The sequence below is a fragment of the Lontra canadensis genome, unplaced genomic scaffold, assembly GCF_010015895.1.
Source record: "Lontra canadensis isolate GAN:19392208 unplaced genomic scaffold, GSC_riverotter_1.0 scaffold25, whole genome shotgun sequence".
NCBI lineage: Eukaryota > Metazoa > Chordata > Mammalia > Carnivora > Mustelidae > Lontra > Lontra canadensis.
In genome coordinates, this window is record NW_022631019.1 from 8,098,828 (window position 1) to 8,122,158 (window position 23,331).

The 23,331-nt window shown below is 50.1% G+C and overlaps 1 pseudogene; it reads right to left on the reverse strand.

The window, feature by feature from the left end:
- Positions 1-21,735: 21,735 nt before the first annotated feature.
- Positions 21,736-22,113, reverse strand: LOC116871338 (annotated as a pseudogene).
- Between the last annotated feature and the right edge of the window lie 1,218 nt (positions 22,114-23,331).

Consider the following 23,331-nt stretch of genomic DNA (forward strand, 5'->3'; position numbering starts at 1 on the left):
TTTCATGCCTCCCTGCCTCAGAGATGGCCCCGGACCAAAGGGAACACGCAAGCCCTGAGATGGGCTCATTTGCCCAAAGTCGGCCCCATCCCCTGCAACACGCACATTCTGTGATGGACTCAGGCCCCTCTCTGAGCCCAGTCCCCACCTTCTGTCCATTCCCAAGGGCCAAAAGAGGATCTATTCACCCCCCTTACCAGGGGAGGCACCCCTTATCCTTCATGCCCCACCCCGGTGTCCCCACCCCCCCCCAAGGGTCCTGGTGCTTGCCACAAACCTGATGGTGTTGGCAAATCAGCACAGGGGAGGGGGAGCCCGTCTTGAGTCACTGCAGGCGGATCTAGGACAAGATCAGGGATTTTCAAGCATGAAAAGGACCTCGGAGATAAGGGAACTGCTATTCATTTTCTCCCTCCACCAGCAGAGTGATGGGCATTTGCCTTTTTTCTCCCTCCTTGCAGAACCAACTCGAAACTAAAGCAGCCAGAGGGCTCGGCAGGACCCGACAACCTATGGGAATTGCAGGATTTTAGTAGCTTGGCTACAGATGACCGGGGGCCTGAAGAGTCAGCTCAACAGTGCAAGAGGCGGGCGGGAGCAGGGGACGGCTCTGTCCTCATCCTCAAACGCAGCCAGACAAGATTTGGAGAATTGAGGAAGTGGAGGGGAGCCCTGAGCCTCCAGAGCCACAGGGCCATGAGTTAGGGGGTGGGGGAGGTGTGCTCTTGTTCACCTCCCTTACAGTGACCTTGGATGAGTCCCTTCCTGTCCCCGGAATTAGTTCACTCAGTTATAAAATGAAGAAATTGAATCAGCCCAGTGATTTTAAAGACAGAGCTTAAAGGACACACCCCTCCCAGAGCGGGGACCCCTCCTTACTAGAACAAGCAGTGCCAAGCTCAGAATGAGGAGGGAGTTTCTGAGCACTCCTGGCAAGGGGCGGCGGGGGGGGCGGGGAGGTTTCAGCCTAACCCAGGGGTTCCCAAAGCGACTTGACAATCTAATCTAGTGGGGGGCCCCACATGACCCACTGAATCCCCATCTTAAAGATGGAGAACCCAGCCATCAGCATTTTCTAAAAGCTCTCCTAGCAAGATGAGTCACAGACCAGATTCAGAAATAGCTGGGCTGGAGGGGAGGGAGGGAAGGGAGGTGGGGTGGGGACCCTCTGAGGCTTCCAGAGCAACAGGCAGAGGAGCGTGAGGGCCAAGGCTGTCTGGGGAGCACCTCCACTGTCCACCCACAGGCAGAGCACGTGCAGGAGACACTCGCTGTCCAGCACCTCCCCCCGCCCCCCCAAAAGGAGCTAGTGCAGGGCTGGGCGTTATCTGTCTCCCTGAAGCCTTCTTTGCTGTACAGCTGCAAGCCGGGAGCTCCTTCGAGGGCTCCCCTGGAGCACTGGAGTGTCTGTTTACAGTTCATTAGCTACTTGACAGAGAGGCTCCAAGAGCGAGAGACATAAAGAGGAAGTGTCAGGGCCGGGCCCAGCGCAGATCCGTCAGAAATGAAGATAAAGCTGCCCGCAGATGAAGAGGTCTGACAGTAGCTCCCGCAGCTAGGGCTGGGCGCCTGGCCTCGCAGGTGGCCGGTGAGCACAGCTCAGCTGACCTGAGACCGCGACCGGTGTCCCCAGCTCGCCCGTGGTCCAGTCTGCCGGCTCCCTTGGCTACTCACATCCCAGAAACCAGCAAGATGTCCAGCAAGAGGGTTGGCAGGAGAAATGACTGCACAGCCCCTCCAGGGCATACTATGGGGCCATCAAGAATTATATTTACAAGGAATGAGTCACTACATGAGAAACGACTTCTATGCTGTAAGAGTAGGAGGGGGGCAAGCAAGATGTGAAATTGTACGAACAGCATCAACCCTGTGGAATGAAAATTACACATGGGGGAAAAAAAAAGAAACCTAGAAGGAAATACTCCAAAAAGTAATGGTGCTGGACCCTGGGTGTTGAGTGGTCTTTCTTTACTCCCCTCTGGTCTCCATTTCCCACATTCCCCATGCTGAGCACGATTGCTTTTATAATGGCAACAACAAACTTTACTTTTAAAATAAAAAGATTTTTTAGAAAGATTTTATTTATTTTTATTTGAGAGAGAGAGAGAGAGAGAGAGTGCATGAGCAGCTGGGAGGGGCAGAGGGAGATAAAGAAGCAGGCTCCCCGCTGAGCAGGGACCCTAAGGCAGGACTCGATTCCAGGACCCTGGGATCATGACCTGAGCCGAAGGCAGACGCTTAACCCACTGAGCCACCCAGGTGCCCGAAATAAAAATATTTTAAGTCTTTTCACCATCTGAACTTATTCTATCCTGCCATTCACAGGGTGAGGATAGGTCCCCACTTCCCTGCCCCCTTAGGACCCAAACCATGTCTCCTAACTTGAGCTGCATCCCTGAGCCCATTATTCTCCCTGGAAGCTCAAGGCAGACGTCCCAGTAACTGCTTCTGCAGCCACCCCTCCAGCTATATTTTGGGGCCAGGGGCTCCCTGGGAGTTGGCAGTCCCTCCCAGTCCGCCCCCTTCACACCCAAGGACAAGGTGCTCTACCATGCTCACCAGTGGAGTCATTGTCAGTGGGTAATTGAAGGTAATTGAGTATCTATGATTCTTTATCCCCAAGACCCGGAGATAGAAAGACAAACGGAACTCAGGGGTGTGTTTTCAGGGAAGGAGGTGGGGGCGGTGGGGTGGGGCTGGCTGGAGGAGCTGCCGTGGAGATTCTCAGCAAGCCCTTGGTCATGATAGTAACAAGCAACAGTACTGAGACCTTTCCACGGACCAAAGTGGGTTGAATGGGGAGTCCCCTGAAAGACTGCCCACCTAGAATGGTTGGATGTGGATTTATTTGGAAAGCGAGTATTTGCAGATGCAATTAAATTAAGAATCTGGAGAGGAGATCACCCTAGATCCATCCAATGACACCTTTCCTTATAAGAGACGGAAGAGAGACACACAGACACACAGAATGAAGGTGATGGGCAGACCAGGGCCGAGGTCCAAGTGATGAGTCCTCAAGCTGAGGAACATCAAGGAGGGCAGGCAACCACCAGAAGCTGAGCCTCCAGAAGGAACCAAGCCTGCCGACATCTTGATTTCGGACTTCTGGCCTCCAGAACTATGAGACAGGAAATTTTTTACTCTTTAAACCCCACCCCCCCCAAGTTAGTGGTCATTTGGGCAGCCTTGGAAAAGTAACACATGGTGAAGCCCTTTATACCCATCATTTGTCTCATGAGATAGGCTCCTCTATCATCCACATCTTGCTGATAGGGAAAATGAGGTTCAGAGTGGTTATGCAACTGACCTAAGGTTGCATAGTGGTGAGCAGGAACGGACTGGGGCCCAGGTCTGTCATCCTCCCAAGTCCCTGACAGTGCCAGGGACTGTGCTAAGGCTTCATACCCATGGTCTGCTGCTCTAGACTCAAGCTCTAGCTCCATCACTCATGGACTGTGTGACCCCACACAAGTTACTTCACATCTTGAGCTTCAGCTCCCGCATCAGCAAACTGGAGAGACTACCATGAGCTATCCCTAGGGCTGTAATAAGGATTTGAAAACTACCTTGAAGCTCTGAGCTAGAGGACCCCTCCCCGTCAGGGATATCCTCTGTACCCCGTCTGCTCCCAAGGAGACCCCTGGCCCCCCGCCAGGGCCAAGCCACGAGCCCAGCCTCTCTCCGTTTGCATGCTCCAGACACAGCTCCCAGCAAGCCGGAGCAGCACCAGCTCTAATGGCAACAGCAAATTATGCTCGTAAATTAGGGTTCAGCTAATTGTGACTTTATAGACCGGTAGTAGACATTCCTTTTAAAACCCTGTCTGTAAACACACAGGAGCCCCGCTGAGCAAGTGCCGAGCTGGATAAAAACTCTTTTAGGCAGAAATATATGGGCTGTGGTAGCTGACTTTCCAGGACAGCACCTCATTCATTATGTTTCCTTCTCCTCCCTGCACTGAACAGCTCTGCGCCGAGCTGATCCGCCACACAGCTCCCTCTCTCTTCCCCTCATAAATCCCTGAATTGCAGCAGCCCCCGGGCACCGACACCTGCCAATGGCACAACAACATAGCGGCGACTGGGTGGGGGGCGCCCCTTGCAGGGTCCCCACCTCTCAGAAAAAGCCTGTGAGGTCCGGCCCTCCTGAACCCGTCACTTGGAGCAGGGAGCCGGGAACAGTGGGGGCACGGGGGGAGGAGGAGGAGCTCTGGCACAGGGAGCAAGAGCCCAGATGCTTTATATTACAAAGCGACCCCACTCCCATGCTCCGTCCTCACCAGGAGAAATGGGGCTGAGCTGGAGGGTCCAGGGCAGCATATAGAGTTTGCATGAATTGCATGGGGGTTGGGGGTGGAGAGTCGCTGAGAGCAGGTCCCCAGGGGAGGAGAGACTGAGGAGAGTGATCTGGAGGCTGGGGGGTGAGTCTCCCACTGTGTTCCCGCTGTCCCCTACCTCTCTCAGGAGCCAGTGACCCGGAGGTCTCCCCGAGGCCAGCCAGGGGCTTCTTCATAGGGGTGGAGAGATAAAGAAGGATGCTGCCCCATTGTCCCTGCAGGAGAAAATGCTCTGTCTTTGCAGTCCGACCGTCCTGGGCTCAAATCCACTCTTGTAGAGCACCGGCTACGAGCCAGCACCTTGCTTGCCTTGCTCGTTGCCTCTTCACATGATCCTCTGTGGTAGCTATATATGGACACCATTCCCATTCTGCAGAGGAGGAAACTGAGGCACACAGACTCTATAAAATTTGCTGGGGTCAGCAGATAAATGGAGGAAACGGGATTGGAATCCAAGTGCCACCCCCCCTTCGCCCCCATGTTCTTATCCACCCTAACATTTCCTTGGTTAGACCCCAAGGTGGCAAGTTGGTCACCCTGAGCACTCATGCCTCATTTTATTTTTGTAAATGAACTTTTACTAGAACATGGTCACACTAGTTTACACCTGCCTGTGGCTGTTTTCTTGCTACAACGGCAGGTTGGGTGGAGACTCTACGTCCTCAAAGCCTAAACTATTTACCATCTGGCTTTTTGCAGAAAACGTTTACTGACCTGAGCCTGGGTTTTCTGGTCTCTTCAACCGCAGCTGAAATGAAATCATCTGCACACAGACCCTGAACACAACCAGGCTCGGTAGAGGTCACTCCCTGTCTTCTCCCACTTCTCTCCATCTTCATTCTTGCCTATGCACCCTCCGCTGTCATGGCCTGCTCACCACACTGGGCACTGGATCTCCATCCCCTCCCCTACCCCAGACAAGGGGGAGGGGTTGCTGGGTCCCAGGTAGGATTCCAAGTCATTAGTAAATCAATACAAAATTTCCTCCCATCCCCATTCTTTCCCACACTACGCCAGCGTGCCAATTATGCTGAGCCCCAGCCTAAACTCAGCGGAAAATGTTTCACTTTAAGAATGAAAAGTATGTTTTAAAAGAACGTTGTTATTCTATGGAAACTGAATCCTCAAATAAATCTCCAACCCTGCGGCCACACACAATGGAGAAAAGTCGCTAAATAAACAGTCACTAATTTGCACAGGAGCCAGCCCTGACCCACTTCTGGGTCTTGCCTTTCTAAACAGCCTCTTTATGGTTATCTATTCATCACCGACCCAGTTTTCTTCCCTGTGTTCCAAAGGTTGGATTCTCTTCAGCCTTAAGCAGACACTTAGTTTGTTATTTAAATTATTTAGGTTGCATAATTGAGCATTTTAAATTACATTTTATTTACAACTGTGGTCAGTTAACAAATATGTGGTGCACTGAGGTTGGCATGTACAGCTGTGCAGGCTGTGCACTGTGCAAATCTAGGAGACACCGCTCACCCTTCATGCTCTTAGATTTGTACATAGATGAGGATTACTCTCTATCAGATGTAAGTCAACTCCCTTAAGGAAAGGGCTTTTTTTTTTTTTTTTCAATTTGCACTAAGCGCCTTGGGCTGTGTTCTGAGTAAACAGCTGTCACTAGCAGTCACTGTCCTCAGGGAGCTCACAGTCTAGTAAGAAATCAGACACTGAGGAGGGAAGGACAATGGTGACAGTAAAAGGAAAGGCATATGAGGGTGTTCTGGAGAATCTGGTTGGAGGGAGTGGGGTGAGTGGGAACCAGCTAGGTGGCAGGGTGGGACAGGGGAGGGGAGGGTCACATCCTGTGAAAGGCCTGGAAGCAGTAGGCAGCAAGGACTTCTCTCTAAATGAAGATCCTCGCTGACTCACTTCCTGAGCCCCAGTGTGTTTCCTGAGCCCCAGCTAGTTTCCTGCCTCTTCAAAGGAGCACCGTGTACTTTCCCCTGAACATCCCTGGGAGAAGAAGCTGTGTTCATGCCTTGATGAAAGGAGACGGAGAACATTCGGCTTGCTCTGTGGTAATGACCTGCGTGGTGGAACAGGGCCAGTTGGTAAGTACACTTGGTGCTTCAGGCTCAATCACAGGTGCCCGTGACCCAGAACGCAGTGTCTGGAAGAATGGATATGGGAAGCAGGAGTGTGGCTCAGCAGGAGCTCAGCCTTGCAACCAGACGCAGCACCGCCCCCTTCCCCCCAAGCACGGATCCTGGCTTCAGCCAGCTGCTGCCCTGCACCAGAGGCCAGGCAGGAGTGCCGAGGTTCAGCCCCACCTCCCCCCAGCCTCTTCCCAGCTGGGCAGGGCAACAGGACTGGTCAGGCTAGGTCATGCGAAGCTGTCTGTGTTTAGATCTGACCTCTGCCGTGTCTGATCTGTGTGACCCCAGGCAAGTTACTAAACCTCTCTGAGCGTCTGTTTTCTCATCTATCAAATGGCATAATAAGAGTGCCCACTTCAGAGGGTGCTTCCTTCATTCAACAATTATTAATGGAGCGCTTCCTGCTTGCAAGATCACAGGACTGCTGATGTCCCTGAATTCTCTTTCGCGTGTTTAGGGTGTTTTGTGAAAATCCAGCATGCAAATCACACTTGGTTTGCCCCCCATAGCCGGGCTCCCCGGAGGCCTCATGGTGATCTTGGTGAGCCTTTTCCTCTTCCGTCGGTTTGCTGCTCAGACAAAGGCAGAGTGGCAGCACATCTGAGGGGGGCCAGTGTCGGCAGAAAGGAAGTTCCAGAAAGGAAGTTCCAGCGGATCACGGCCGTGAGCACAGAGCCCGGGGCTATCCGGTGCCAAGTGCCTGCGGGTCCACGGGGAGGGTTGAGACACTTCAGAGCCTCACCTCCCGATGGGGGTGGAGACAGTGCACTGCTTGCTTCACCATCGGGGTGGCAGGACCCTGTATTGGGGCGCTGAGCCTGCATGACACACACACACACACACAGCCCACGTAGGCAGATTTAATTTTCCCTTGTGTAGCATGGGTGGTGGGTTTACAGAGGACACAGTAGCCCTCATACTTTGGGGGAGGCCTACAGCCCTCTGAAGAGAGGAGCCAGGGCTTTGGAGCCCAAAAGGGAGAGGAATGAGTGAGACCCGCCCGGAGGGGAAGAGGTGGAGGCTCCCCCAAGACCACTCTCTCCCATACACTCAGCACGTGCACCCTGAAAAGACGCCCCACATACCTGGAACCAGAGGTGCAGCACAGGACCCTGGATCATGGGATCCAGGCTGGCCGATCGGTTCATTCCATCCTCTTGGCCACTGTGGTCCATGGAGAAGAGTGTCAGCTGCACAACTGGGGCCTGGGAGGGCCTGTGGCTGAAGCTGCTGGCAGCCACGTTGTCACCACGAGGGGAAGCCCGTTCAAAGTCAACAAATAAATAGAGACCTGGGCATGGCCGGATTGAGCTGGATTTTCTCTCCCTCGTGGGCAGTGGCCTTCTGAAGCACAGTATTGGGGAGGACAACGGGGTGTGCCTGGGCCAGTGAGGACGGTCAGGGCAGTTTTCTGGCCCTACCACGCATGTCTAAAGGACAAAACGGGAGCATGCATGTCACACATGGGCGAAGGTACCAGGCGGAGGCAGCATATACGGCAGCGGCACAGGTCAGGGCGAGGCTGAGGAGGCCAGAGGTGATTGTGCCAGAGGTGATTGTCCAGGCAGTGGGGTGCTGACTCTGTAGGTTCGGATCCCAGGTGAGCTCTGTGGAACCCTAGGTAATTCACTGTCTTTCCCGCTTCGGTTTACCCAGATATAGGATGGGGATGAAGGGAAGCACCAAGTTCAGGGTTTTGGAAAGTAACTCCCAGGTGTTTTCAGCAAGTGCTAAATTCATGCACGTTAGAGTCATACAGCCAGTGTGAGTGGTCTATTTCAGGATATAAACGCCCGCTTCTCTCCCTCACAAATGCATGCACACTTTCTCTCTCTCTCTTTCTCATAGACACACACACACACACACACACACACACACACCCTCTTCCTGATCTCCTTTTCAGACACAGTGGAGAACTGGCTGGAGCGGGGGGGTGGGGGTGGGGGGTTGGCAGACCAACCCGGAGCTGACATGGCCCTGGCCACCAAGCTTCTAGCAATGATTGTAGAGTCATGCTGGGAGCTCCTGAGGGCACCATTCATCCAATCCAGGACTAAACGTGGAGACCACGCAGAAACAAAAAAATCGTTTGAAAGAGCCCACCTGCAATGCAGGTTAATGGGGTGGCTTTGGTTCCCATGGCCAGAAGAGGAAATTACAAGCTTGAAAAGATTCAGAGGCTGAGGAGGGGCCATAGGGGAGCTTTTTTCTAGAAGCTCTGGAGCTAAGCTTCTCTGCTGCTGTGCCGGGAAGATCTGGCCAAGGCTGAGCTTCCTCCCACCACTGCCACCTCCAATTTGGGGCTTTTTCATGTCAAGGGGCCAGGGGTCTCTGAACCTATCTGGACTCAAGATGCTCTAGATGTTCTGTTAGGCATGACTTATAATTACAAAGCAAGTCAATTACTCCATTAGCATAAGGTCATGGGGTTAACAGTTTTTTCTCTATCTTCATCATTTTTCTCAGTTGTTTGTGTTACTTTGAAGATAATCCTAGCTAATACTGATATAGCCCTTTCTGTGTGCCAGGCACTGTAAAATGACAAATATTAACCCTCACAACAGATCTCTGTGGGAACAGAGCAGGGAAGGGAGTTGAGGCTCAGAGATGCTGAACAACTTTCTGGGGACCAAATAGCTGGGAAGTGACAGAGACTGGTGGTGGCGTCCATGTCCCTGACCACTGCCCCACACTGCCTCACAAAGTGTTGCCTGTCTTTGGGCTTGCAAGTGATCGATCCCTGCTTTTGGCCACCTGCCCACTTACCCCATCTGAAGAGACAGGGAGAAGACAACCGTCTCCAAGCCAAGGAGAGAGGTCTCAGAAAGAACCAACATGGCCAATACGTTGATTTTGGATTTCCAGCCTCCAAGCTGTGAGAGAAAAAATTTCTGTTGTGTAGAAATTCTCGACCTGCCTGTGGTCCTTTGTTACGGCAGCCCTGGGATGCAATGCTGGGCCACAGCCAGAGATAAGCTTCCTGCCTCATAGCCCTGATGGTGGGTTCATGGTCAGAGTCAACACCAGTACGGACCCCTTATACTTCCTCCTTTGCCCTCCCCACCACCTGCCCTGTGGGAAGAGAGTCCCCTTCTTCAACCCCCAAAACTGGGTTGCTTAAAAACAAAAGTTCTCCCCAAGTGAGGCATTTAATAGACACACAATCTGTATCTAAACACTTTCTTATAGAGAATCGTCAACTTTGTGGGCTTGGTGACATCTGGATTCTTCCCCTACCTTCCCCCCCCCCCCCCGCGCCCCACCCCCCCCCCGTCTCTTATTCCCCCTGCAGTGAGCCCTGGGCCCCAGCTCCTCCCAGGAGTGAGTCAGGCTCTGACCCTTACAGCCTGGCCTTCTCCAGTGTGGTGTCTCTGCTGGTGTCTGGGGCTCTGAGGTGGGGAGAGAGCTCAGGAATCAGAGCCTACAAGGCGAGCTCAGAAAGGGGTGGGGGTGGGGGAAACTGCTTGGCTGAGATTCTTTCTTTCCTTTCATTTTGCTAAAGTTTTTATGGAAGCTTAAAATGCATATGAAAAAGTGTACGTTCTAAGTGTTCAGCTCAGTGAATTGTCTCAAGCCCAGACCCAGACGAATAGTGCCCAGTCAAAATACAGAAAGCTAGCAGGAACCCAGAGGTCTCCCTCATGCCCTTTTCTAGCTACAGCCCCCAGAGAGAGAACCTAGCAGTAGTACCCTCCATCCCAGGCTAAGGTCCCGTGCCTTGGGGGCCTCACATGCACATGCACCCACAGACAAACAGACACATATGGACACACACACACACACACACACACACACTCACCCACACACCTGCTGCCTCAACGTACATCTGAGACCTTTTGCTAGTTGCCCTTTAAATGGTCTGACTCTTTGTAGGCTAAGTACAACGTGGGGTCTCACCGACACACCTACAGGGGGAGGCCTGAGCAACACGGCTGTCCCCTTAGCTGTGGCAGACAACCATGCACGCACACTCCTGCTGACCATCCCTGCGCAGCCTCCAGCCTCCCCCAACCCCCTGCCTCTGCCCACACTCTCCTCACCAGTCCAAGCTTCATCTGGGATGTGAGAACTTGTGGAAAGAGGACTGAGGGTATCAGAAGGGACTAGAACAGAGAAAAAGGGTTTCGCCTGGGCCCCTAGCGTGCTCCATCCATTGTCTCACCCCATGCCAAAGGCCAGGAGGGAAGGAGGAAAGGGGGTGGTTTCTGGAGCCCGTTGTCTGGGTCTGACGCTCACTTGCTGTGTGTCTTTGGGAAAACAACTTAACCTCTCTGTGTCTCGATTTCCTACTCTTTAAAGTGAGGATGATAATTATTCCTCCCCCTAGGATTGCTAGGAAGAGTTAGTGAGTTAAGGTTCATAAAGTGCTTAGCAGGGCGTCTGGCACACAGTAGGCATGTGATAGCTGTGAGTGGCCATTATTATCCCCATGATAAGTCCTACAGAGGAGATGAGGAGGTGGGCTCCGAGAGCGCCACATGCGGTGAAAGTGGCAGATGGGGACTGGGGCCAGGCTCCCTTAGGACTCACCAGAAGTTATGCCCGCTCCACAGAGGCAGTCCCCCTTCTCCCCAAACTGGCAGCTCTCCCAGCCTGTTCCATATCAGTCCACTCCCTCCTTCCAGGTGACCAGACCCAAAACCTTGTTGTCACTCTACCTTAGCTCTCTCTCACAGCCGATCCAGATCCAGCGGCGAGCCCCAGGGGCTCCACCTTCAAATGCACAGAGAGTTTGCTGGCTCCCCACCCCCACTGCCCTGCAGGCCCCAGCTGGTCCCCCCTCAGGTTCCCTGCAGCTCCCCTCCAGGAACAACAGCTAGAGGGACCCAGCATGCCCCCTCTCTGCTTCAAACCTCCAAGGGCTCCCATCTTGCTCAGATCATAGCCAGAGTCCTTATGGTGGCCCCAAGTTCCTGCACCCCTGGCACCCAGTCCCTCTCTCGCCTGAACTTCTTCAGCCCTCACTCACCCTGCTCCAGGCCCCCTGGATTCCTGATGTCCCTCCAACACCTCCCTCCTCCACCTCTTCCCCTGGGAGTGCTTTCCCCCACAGATCCACATGGCTCACACCGACCCTTACTTCAGGTCCTTGCTCATAGGCCAAGGCCATAGTGCTCATGGACCACTCTGCTTCAAATTGCAAACCAGCCCCCAACCAGCCCCACCTCCTCCTTACTTTGTCAGTCTCACAAACTATTATTATTTCCCATTTCCTGATTTATCTTACTCTATTTTCTTTTTTGTCCACTAGAATCTAGGCTCCACAAAGGCAGGGATACAGGCCTGCACCATACCCAGGGCTTAAAACTGTGCCTGGAACATAGCTCAGTGAATGTTTGTTGAATGAGCAAATGACCCAACAGAGCTTGGAGGGAGAGAAACTGCACTTGGCTCCGTCCTTCCTCCCTTCTCACCCTTGGCGGGTTTCCCTGTGTACCCACAGCAGGAGCTCAGTAAGTGGGCACAAGATCTAGGTCTCCCTGCCTTTGATATTCTGGCTGGTTAGATTTTTAGAACATCTTTTCTGAGCCATTCACATGTAGATTTTCACAGAGCAACTGTCGACTGGTAGAGAGAGAACCACAGTCTCCAAGCAGAGCAGGGATGGGGCTGGGGACGTGGGGAGTTGCTCCATGCCACCGCTGGGGCTAGTGAAATGGTGTTCACATCCAAGACAAGCCAGTGATGGAAGGGAGACAGCCAGGAGAGAGAACAGAAAGAGAAGATAAATGCCTTTGTTACTTATTTTTCTGTGCACCTCCACTGGAACAAGAATAATGGAAATCAGAATAGAAGGGGGAAAAAATCACCCATGGTCCTGACATCCTTCACAAATCAAGCTGTGACATATTTATTTGTGATGAGAGGCTCTGGGCAGAAGCCGTGGGCAGTGGGGGCAGGGCCATAGAGCGGGGAACCAGGTTCCAGGACCTCCCCTGGAATTCCCAGCCTCGCTGCCAATGTGCCAGAGAAGCCGGAGCAGAAGCGGGGGCAGCTTCCACTGAGTTCCCATCTGGAAAATGGGACAGAGGAAGAGTCAGCAAAACACAGGGGCATCACATTTGGGATGAGAGGGAGGCTAGGGTGGGTGAGAGGGAGCCCAGGCAGGCAGGAGTGGGAGCCCGGGGCTTCAGCACTTGGACCATCAGGAGTCGTTCTCAGCTCCAGGCTCCGCGCTCTGAGCTAGGTGATCTGGAACAACTTCTCCTCTCCGAGCCTTGGTTTTACCTTCTGCAAAATGGGGTGCATATCTCACAAGGTTATTGAGGAGATGAAATAATACAATACTTATATAGTTAGCTATAACAGTAACCATACACATCTATGTCCAATCTATACACAATTTAGCACACATAGAGAGCATTTTACAGACGCACTAAATCCTCCTTCCGCGACAGCTACTGTTATTACTACTACCGCTACTGTTCTATTAAAGGGAAGAGCAGAGTAAACAAGAGAAAGAAATCAGAATAAAAATACCCCTCTTCTCACTGCTCACAAGGTTTTGAACCCAATAGATGGAGGAAGAAACTCCTTTAGAACATATCATTCAAAACACAAGAAACTGGCTGTTTTCCAGCCAAGGAAAAAAAAAAGAACACCGTAACGTATCACACACGCACACATATCTTCTTTCATCGGAATCAAGCTGAGGCAATTACCAAGTCTCAGAGCGCTGCCCCAAGTCACGTCCCCTCAAAAGGAATTTGCGAGCATGACTCCTACTTCAGAGTCTAAAATCCTGCCAAGTGGGGGAACTGACAGCTCAGAAAATTGCAAGAACCCTGTGATGTCAGGAAACACACAGCATGGGCCCTAACCAAGCTCATGAATTCCATCTGCTTCCTGTTTCCTCAGCAGGTGCCATCCTGGAAGGAGGGGCCTGGCTGGAGGGAGCACAGTCATGTGACGGGAGGCAGGAGGTGTGGAGTGGGCTCTGCGGTCCGAAGCTGGCTCACCTCCTGGGCGTGTGTGAGCCTGAGTCAGTCCTTTGGCATTTCCAAGCCTTGGTTTCTCCATCTGTAGATGGTCTTCTCGAGTCTCTACTTCCTGGGAGATGGCAGGAGCCATCAAACAGCACAACGCCTGATGCCTGAGAGGCTCTCGCAGTAAAAGCTGTGGGTGGCCCTCCAGGCCCGCTGGCATGCACCCTTCCTGCCAAAGCCAACAGCTTCCTACAAACAGCCTCCGTATGTCCTTCCTTAAAGCCTTTACTCGCTGCCTGGACCCTTGCAGGGATGACAGTCTAGAGTTGGCAGAGGGGCATCTGGGTGGCTCAGTCAGTTAAGCATCTGACTCTTGATTTCAGCTCAGGTCATGATCTCAAGATCGTGCGATCAGAGCCCCATGTTGGACTCTTCACTCAGCATGGAGGCGGCTTGAGGATTCCCTCTCTCTGTCCCCCCCCACCGTTCTCTCTCTCTCTCTCTCTTCTCTCAAATAAATAAATAAATCTTTAGGGAAAAAAAAAAGAGTTGTCAGAGAAACCCCCAGCTTCTTTACCCCTCACCAGGCAACTGTGCTCTAAGAAGGCTCCCAGAGGTCCCCAGAAGCGAGTCTGTTTGCCCACAGCGGTCACCTGCTCATTAACACCGGTTGCGTTGGCTTCCTTCCCTTCCCTTTTCCAACTTTGCTTCTCCCAATCAGTGATCTCTGGGCCTGCCTCTAGGGAAACTCAGCCTAAGACAGAGCTCAATAAATGTCAGCTATTGAAATAGTAAGGAGGGGGCACCTGGCTGGGTTGGTGGGTGGAGCATGTGACTCATGACCTTGGAGTTGTAAGTTTGAGCCCTACATCGGGTGTAGAGATTACTTACAAGTAAAGTCGTTTAAAAAATAGTAAGAAGAAGAGGGGCCAATAACATGGCAGCATCTTGAGTCTGAGGTCCCAGCAGAACATCTAGTTAGCATCCCATGTAAGGCTCAGGAGAAATGACTACAGAAGAACTCTGGAGATCACCCACAGAGAAGAGATGGGGGGGGGTTGTTATTGTTTGGTTTTGATTTTCCAAAGATTCATAGAAACAGAAATAAGTTGGTCAGACCCTGGTTGGGGGTAGAAACAAAACTTTTAGATTGAACCAAAGCACATCCCCGAAAATATTGTATTGCAGGAGATCTTTAAAACGAGATCTGTAGTGAACTTTTCCTCCTCTTCTGTGGAATGTGGTTCCTAAGAACTACCACCTAGTTCTGTTCCAAATCTGTCTTGTGCTCCCAGGAAGTTGCAGGAAGTTACTTGGAAGCTGATTCTTTAAAATACGGCTTTCTATTTTGTTCTTACTGCTACAATCTTGACTGTACTGAGCATGAACAATTTCGCCTTGAGGTCACTGGGATTTCAACAAGTCCCAGGGATGGCCCCTCCACTTTTGGTTGCAAGTTCTCTCTTCGAGGGTTCTTTCTCATGCACTCATTCATCACACATTTATTTGTCGACATAGATGGGATAGACACGGTGCTGGTGGTTTTTGGGGTGCGTGTCAGCCAGAGAAAGTTTGCAGAGGTTGGTTTTGCTCAAATATACAAGGGAATGTGAAGGAAGAAAAGAAAGTGGTTAGACAAAGAGCTGGAGGGCAGACATTTGTAGGATAAGAGGGGAAATGGGAGGGATGCAGACAGGACCACCAGTAAAGCCAGAGGAAGAAGTGGGGAAGGGTGGGGAGATTTTTCACTATCAGATTAGAAAAAATATTAATGGTAATATACAGTGTTGTTGAAGACCTAGAGAAACAAGCACTCTCCAACGTGATCTGTGGTTATAACTTGATATAATTTTTCTAGAGGACAATGTAGTAATGTGTACCCAAAAGCAATTTTTCTCTCATTCATTTATCATTAGATTTTGCTTCTGAAATGTTCTTCCTAATTTTGTTTTAATAGGGGGAAATCGGGATCCCTCTGCATTTACTCTAAAAAGTCCAGAACAATACGCATTTGGTTCATAAATTGTGGTTTTACCCAGACTGAAATATCGGGAGCTGTTTAAACGGGTGGTGTGAATGTTTACTGGCATGAGAAAAGATTTGACAATATGGCAAATGGGAAAACAATTCATGCCAAGAATGATCTCAATATTTTCTCTTGGTTGTTAATAGCTATTGATTAAAATATACAAGAATCAGGGCTCCTGACCGGCTCTGTGGGTATAGCATGCAACTCTTGATCTCAGGGTTGTGAGTTCAAGTTGGGTACAGAGATTACTTAAAGACAAAAATCTTCAAAAAAATAAAGAGGGGCACCTTGGTGGCTCAGTGGGTTAAGCATCCAGCTCTTGATTTCAATTTAGGTCATGATCTCAAGGTCGTGATATTGAACCCTTCGTTGGGCTCCACACTCAGTGTGGAGCCTGCTTGGGATTATCTCCACCCTCCTTCCCTCTGGCCCCTCCCCAAAAGTGCCATAAATAAATAAATAAATAAATAAGAACTATAACACGGTGTCAATAGGGGTTCTTCTTGGTGATGGATAGTGAGGGTGTCTGTGGTGGGACATCAGCTCCTTGTGGTCCATTAGGACCTTCAGGTAGCGTTGTTTCAATGACACCAGAACCACTCAACCCCCTTCTAACGTGCCCTCCCTTCTGCCAATGTCGGAATTGCCCCCTCCTCAAAACCCCACTGTATTCCAAAGTCTCCCTTGCAGCTCAGTCACCTCAGGGAGCTTACAGCTTTTAAATACTCCCACAGAATAAATTGCATCCTTCCGAAATTCATATGTAGAAGCCCCCACCCTCAGTGTGATGGGATTTGAAGGTGGCCCCTTTGGGAGGTGATTAGCCAAGGTCGTGAGGGCAGGGACCCTTAGAAGACGAGACACCAAACAACTTGCTTCCCCACCCCCACCCTCTCCTTCTCCCTCTCCAGCTGTCTCCCTCTCCCTCTCCCTCTCCCCACCATGTGAGGACACTGGAGGAAGGCAGCCTTCTGCAAGCCAGGAAGAGAGTCCTTGCCAGGAAATGGATCAGCCAGCATCTTGCTCTTAGACTCAACCTCTAGAACTATGAGGAACATGTGTCCGTTATTTAAGCCCCCCCACTGTGTGGTATTTAGTTAACAGTAGCCTGGACTAGTACAAATACCGTTTCCATCTTTTAGGTGGCAAGCCAGGATTCTGAAGTCGGATTCCCTTCCACGTCTTTTTTAAAAACTTGTATTTATTTATTTTTGAGAGAGAGAGAGAGAAAGAGAGAGACCACGAGCAGGGGGAGGGCAGAGGGAGAAGCAGGCTCCCCACTGAGCAGAGAGTCTGATGCAGGACTCAATCCCAAGACCCGGGGATCACGACCTGAGCTGAAGTAAGATGGTTAACTGACTGAGCCACCCAGGCGCCCTTCCTTCCACCTCTTAAATGTAAACCTCTCTTCTTTTCTAAACACTGACCTCCGTGGGACTTGACTGCTTTGGCTATTTCTGTCTGGTGACTATAGCTCCACTTCTGGGGAGTTCCAGTGCCCTGAAATCAGTGACCTGACAGAGCTCAGGACCCCGGTGTTGCTGGTATGCACAGTGGCAGCTGCATCCTGATTCAGCATCTGGGTCAGGGTGGCAGTGGTGTCAATCTGGAACCGGCCCCCAGAAGAGCAGCACTTCCCCCTCCCACCAACTCCACAAGAAGTTTCCTGAATGTGAAAGTGACAACCTCCCCATTGGTGGCCCAGCTCTGCTGTGTGATTATAGAAGTCAATGCTGAAACCTCAAACTGGAGTCTGGGTCTTCAGGCCCTGATGATTCTACAGACCACTGAGGACCCTGAGAAATGTCCCCATTTTGTTCTGCAACTAGCTGAGTGGCCTTGCCTCATTACACCAGGCAGAGGATCTGAGTATGTCCCTTCTCCATCATCCTGCTTATTTTCATAGCACAAATTCCAAACCCAGCTTCCCTTGGGACCTTCCCTTTGATTCTCAACACGTCTCAACAGTTGCTATTCTTGTCCTCTTACCATAATTAACCCTAAGACAAGGTGATTCCTCTGCCTGACCAGGACAGCTTATCTCCTAAGACCTGATTTCGAAAATTTAGGGGCACCTGGGTGGCTCAGTCGGTGAAGCAGTTGCCTTCAGCTCAGGTCGTGATCCCAGGGTCCTGGGATCGAGGCCCACGTTAGGCTCCCTGCTCAGCGGAGAGCCTATTTCTCCCTCTCCCCCTGGTTGTGCTCTCTCCCACTATCTCTCTCTGTGTGTCAAATAAATAAATAAAATCTTTAAGAAAAATCTAGATCACCATCTCTGGTTGTTTCTGGTATTTACTATCACATGTTACTAACATCATAAAAGAAGTTTCAGAAATAAAGATGTCCACCCAAAACCATAAGATACCTAGGAATAAACCTAACCAAAGAGGCAAAGAATCTGTACCTAGAAAACTAAAAAGTACTTATGAAAGAAATTGAAGAAGACACAAAGAAATGGAAAAATGCTCCATTTGGAAGAACAAATACTGTGAAATGTCTATGCTACCTAAAGAAATCTACACATTTAATGCAATACCTATCAAAATACCATCAATTTTTCTCAAAGAAATGGAACAAATAATCCTAAAATTTATATGGAACCAGAAAAGACCCCAGTCGCCAGAGGAATGTTGAAAAAGAAAGCCCAAGTTGGTGACTTCACAATTCCAGACTTCAAGCTCTATTACAAAGCTGTAATCATCAAGACAGTATGATATTGGCACAAAAATAGACACATAGATCAATGGAACAGAATAGAGAGCCCAGAAACAGACCCTCAACTCTATGGTCAACTAATCTTCAACAAAGCAGGAAAGAATGTCCAAGGGATAAAAGACAGTCTCTTCAACAAATGGTGTTGGGAAAATTGGATAGTCACATGCAGAAGAATGGAACTGGACCATTTCCTTACACCACACACAAAAATAGACTCAAAATGGATGAAGGTCCTCAATGTGAGAAAGGAATCCATCAAAATCCTTGAGGAGAACACAGGCAGCAACCTCTTTGACCTCAGCCACAGCACCTTCTTCCTAGAAACATTGCCAAAGGCAAGGGAAGCAAGGGCGAAAATGAACTACTGGGACTTTATCAAGATCAAAAGCTTTTGCACAGCAAAGGAAATAGTCAACAAAACCAAAAGACAACTGACAGAATGGGAGAAGATATTTGCAAATGACATATCAGATAAAGGGTTAGTATCCAAAATCTATAAAGAGCTTAGCAAACTCAACACCCAAAGAACAAATAACCCAATCAAGAAATGGGCAGAAGACATGAACAGACATTTCTGCAAAGAAGACATCCAGATGGCCAACAGACACATGAAAAAGTGCTCCACATCACTCGACATCAGGGAAATACAAATCAAACCACAATGAGATACCACCTCACAGCCGTCAGAATAGCTAAAATTAACAAGTCAGGAAACGACAGATGTTGGAGAGGATGTGGAGAAAGGGGAACCCTCTTACACTGTTGGTGAGAATGCAAGCTAGTGCAGCTACTCTAGAAAACAGCATGGAGGTTCCTCAAAAAGTTGAAAATAGAGCTACCCTCTGACCCAGCACTCGCACTACTGGGTATTTACCCTAAAGATACAAATGTAGTGATCTGAAGGGGCACGTGCACCTAAATGTTTATAGCAGCAATGTCCACAATAGTCAAACCATGGAAAGAACCTAGATGTCCATCAACAGATGAATGGATAAAGAAGCTGTGGTGTATATATGTACAATGGAATACTATGCAGCCATCAAAAAATGAAATCTTGCCATTTACAACGACGAGGATGGAACTAAAGGGTATTATGCTGAGCAAAATAAGTCAATCAGAGAAAGACAATTATCATATGATCTCTCTGATATGAGGAATTTGAGAGACAGGGTGGGGGTTTGTGGGGGGGCAGGGAAGGAAAAAATGAAACAAGATGGGATCGGGAGGGAGACAAACCATAAGAGACTCTTAATCTCACGAAACAAGCTGAGGGTTGCTTGAGAGAGGGGGGATAGGGTGGCTGGGTTACGGACATTGGGGAGGGTATGTGCTTTGGTGAGTGCTGTGAAATGTGTAAGCCTGACGATTCACAGACCTGTACCCCTGGGACAAATAATACATTATATGTAAATAAAAATAATTTTAGAAAAAGAAATGAAGATGTCATATGGGAAGATGAAAGAAAGGGCAACATAGGAGCTGTGTTAGACACAGGAACACAGTGTGGGAATTGGTTCCCTGAAAGGAGATGAGTAGATTTTACCATCGGGTTCTTGGTGAGTCCCCTGGGCACATGTCATCCAATACCATAGTCACTGCCTACACCTGGCTACTGCACACTTGAAATATGGTTATGGAGTTGGGCTAGAGGTGCAAAATACACATCAGATCTCGAAGAGCTAGTACAAAAAAAAGAATAAGAAATACTCCACTAATAATTTTTTAAAGATTTTATTTATTTGATAGAGATAGACACAGCGAGAAAGGGAACACAAGCTGGGGTAGTGGGAGAGGGTGAAGCAGGCTTCCCACCAAGCAGGGAGCCCAAGGCGGGGCTGGATCCCAGGACCCTGGGATCATGACCCGAGCCAAAGGCAGACGCTTAACGACTGAGCCACCCAGGTGCCTGTCCACTGATAATTTTTTTATTAATTACATGTTACAGGTTGAAATGATACCAGTTTGGATATACTGAGTTAAATGAAATATATTATTAAAATTAATTTTACTTGTCTCTTTTTACTTTTTGAAGGTGGCTAGGACATGTTCAAGTCCACGTGTAGCTGGCATTCTAGTTCTTTCCCAGGGATGGTCCTGCCCTGGTGCCTCTCAGGGGTGGCGAGAGTCAAGAGCCTCAGTTTTGGGGTCAGGAAGTGAGTACGCTAAGGGGAGACCTGGGCAGAGGGTGGGGAGGGAAGTTCGCTGTTTCAGAAAATGCAGTGAAGAGAGAACGAGGACTATGGCTTGGGGAGAGGAAGGAAGAAGAGGAGTTGTATCTGTGGATGGGGAACCCGAGGACGCTGGCTGAAGATTAGGATACAGGAGGGAGAAGGCAAATCTGCCAGAGAGAGGAAGAAATAATGAGCCAGTCCCAGAGTGGGCATGGAAGACAGGAACAGACACTGGGGAGGAACATTTATGGGCATTGTTCCCTTAACTGAAGAGATAGGCTGAAACAGTACAGTACACATTGGAGACGACGTATTACGTGTAATATGCACACAGACAAAAGACTGGGAGTGATCACAGGGAACGTTCGCACTCCCTGGGAGTAAGATTGCCATTTTCCCTCACGTGGGTTTTTCTGTGCTTTCCCCAGTCTCCTCCGACATACAGGTATTGATCTTATAATTAGAAAAGCAAATAAAAAAAAAAATTTTTTTTTTCAAGACTCCAAGAGGCCAGGGAAGCTTCTGGGCTAGAGAAGGACACACACAAAGCAGTTGTTCTGAGTCCCCTGAGATTCACCCCTGACCTGACCCCAGGCTTAAGAATCGGAATCTTGACGAGGGGGGTCCCCCCAGCGATTTTGAAGGGAGTCCAACTGATTTTCTGGCTCTGCTGCACAGCCCATAAAGGGGACTGGAGGCATGAGAGGCTTTGCAATGCAGAGGTGCATGCTGGGTGAGAGACTATTGGTGACTTAGACTGAGGGTCTTCCCGGGGTGGGGGTGGGGGGCTGGCTCAGCACCCATTCTTAGGCAGCAGCGAAGAAGCCTGAGAGGGCTGTAGGGACACATTGGCAACTGGGAGCCTCCCGGCCAGACTTGAGGCTAAGGGATGGGGTCAGCACCAGCCTGGTGGGTTCCTGGTACTGCCTGTTGCATTAATTTTCTCAAGTCCTCGGACTTTAATCCCCTGCACCTGGCAAGGGCTGATTTGGGTCATCCTAGTTTACTTTGAGGTTAAGAGAAAATGAGCTCATGCCTCCCTCAGGGAGCGCTACCTGTGTGCCCAGCAGTGGGGGAGCACTGGACATGCCTCATCCCACTGAACCTTCCCAACCACCCTGCAGGAGCCAAAATCTGCAACCCTCCCATTTTACAGACGACTAAATGGGCTCAGAGAAGTTAAGCCATCTGCCCAAGGGAATGAAGGTCCAAGGATGATAACCAAGCGGCAAAGGCGGAACTCTAACCAAAGTCTGTTCATTGCACGGCCCATCCCGAGCTTTCTTTCTTTATTTTTTTTTAAACTCCTCCAATGTTTATTGAATAGTGAGCTGTTGCCAGCACTGTTGAAATCTGCAACTCACACAGAGACACCTACACACACAGATACTCACACGGACAGACAGACACACATGCACATGCAAGGATCAGGGGTGTCAGTTTCTGCCCCCACTCAGTGGCCACAAGGGACATCAAGGAAAGACCAGGCATCCACAAGACCTTCCAATCCTTCCTGTCTTGAAGCATCTGCTGTGAGGGTCTGGGCCAAGGTCACTGGCCCATCCAAAGCAGCTTGGATGGAGGCCACCAGTTTCAGAAACTTGCTCTCCATGTTTATGTAGCCATCACCTCTCTTCTTGGAGTGAACCAACGTCCCCGCTGCCATCACTTCAAAGAAGCCGGTGGCCTATGGAATCCCTTCACCATAAACGTCCAGGCATCTGGGGACCTCATCTTCCAACTTCTTGAACTGAAGATACTTGGACTTGTAGCCTCAAGCACCACAATAAATGATTTGGTCGGTGAGGGCCATGGCTAGGGACCACAGCATGGGAATCAGCACAAATGGGCAACCCACCTACGGCATGGACAGTTGAACTCTCCGTCCTGAGCTTCTTGCCTTCCTCAGCCTTTGGCGTGCATATCTGTGCATCATGGATGTGGGGTTTGGACTTGAGAGAAGAGCAGAATGCTGCATCTCTCTCCATTACCCATCAGGAAGGTGGAGAGTGTCCAGGCTGGCCTCCCGAGGAGGGATACTGGGAGGCGGGGGTGGCTTTCAGGGAAGGGACCCCTGGGACTGGGCCCAGAAGGTACTCTGTTCAATACAGCACCATTTTCAACTTGCCGGGACTTGCCAAATGAATTACAAAATAAAGACCCAAATGACAGAATAATGAGCAATTCATTTGAAATGTAAAATAAATAGGTAAACCTCTGGTGAGAAGGCAGGATAAATGGCATTCGTCTGACATTTGGTGATTAAATTAAACAGTAATGAACTTGTGAATAATGTGCCTAGAGATGGCTAGGGAGGGCGATTATTTGTTTCTGAAACCGAGGCCTTAAAGCTCCAGCTGTTCTCAATTCTCATGGCTGGGAGGCTAGCTGGGGGTCACAGACTCTGGGAGTTGGTGGCAGGTAACTGGTCCACCTACCCCACCAGAGACCCAGCCTGGAGGACAAAGCTGGCCTTGAGCTTCCAGAGACCCAAGCCCAGGTCTGTCGGTACTAGAAGAACCTTCCAGACCATCTCGTCCATTTCTGGACCGGTAGAGCCAGTATCAAGTCTTCTGGCCTGCCTACTTCACCACATTTCCTCTTCTCCCCTGTAGTAGTTGGTCCTCAGAGATGACCCCCCAGCAGCCACACCTCCTGACATTCACACCTTTACATGGTGCCTCCCCTTAAATCCAAGCTGGCTTGTGATTTGCTTTTAGTCATGATGGAAGTGACACTGTGTAGCTTCCCAGGCTGGGTCACAAGAAACTTTGTAACTTCTACCTAAGACTCTTGGAACACTCCAGAGAAAGCCAGCCACCATGTAAGAAGTCCAACTCGTCCTCCATGCTGTGAGGAAGCCCAAGCTAGCCACATGGAGAGGCTGCATAAAGAGGGAGAGATTGGGGTGTCTGGGTGGCTCAGTTGGTTAAGCATCCAGCTCCCGGTTTTGGCTCAGGTCGTGATCACATGGGTCATGAGATCAAGTCCCGTGTCACGCTCTGCACTCAGTGGGGAGTCTTCTTGAAGATTCTCTCCCTCTGCAACA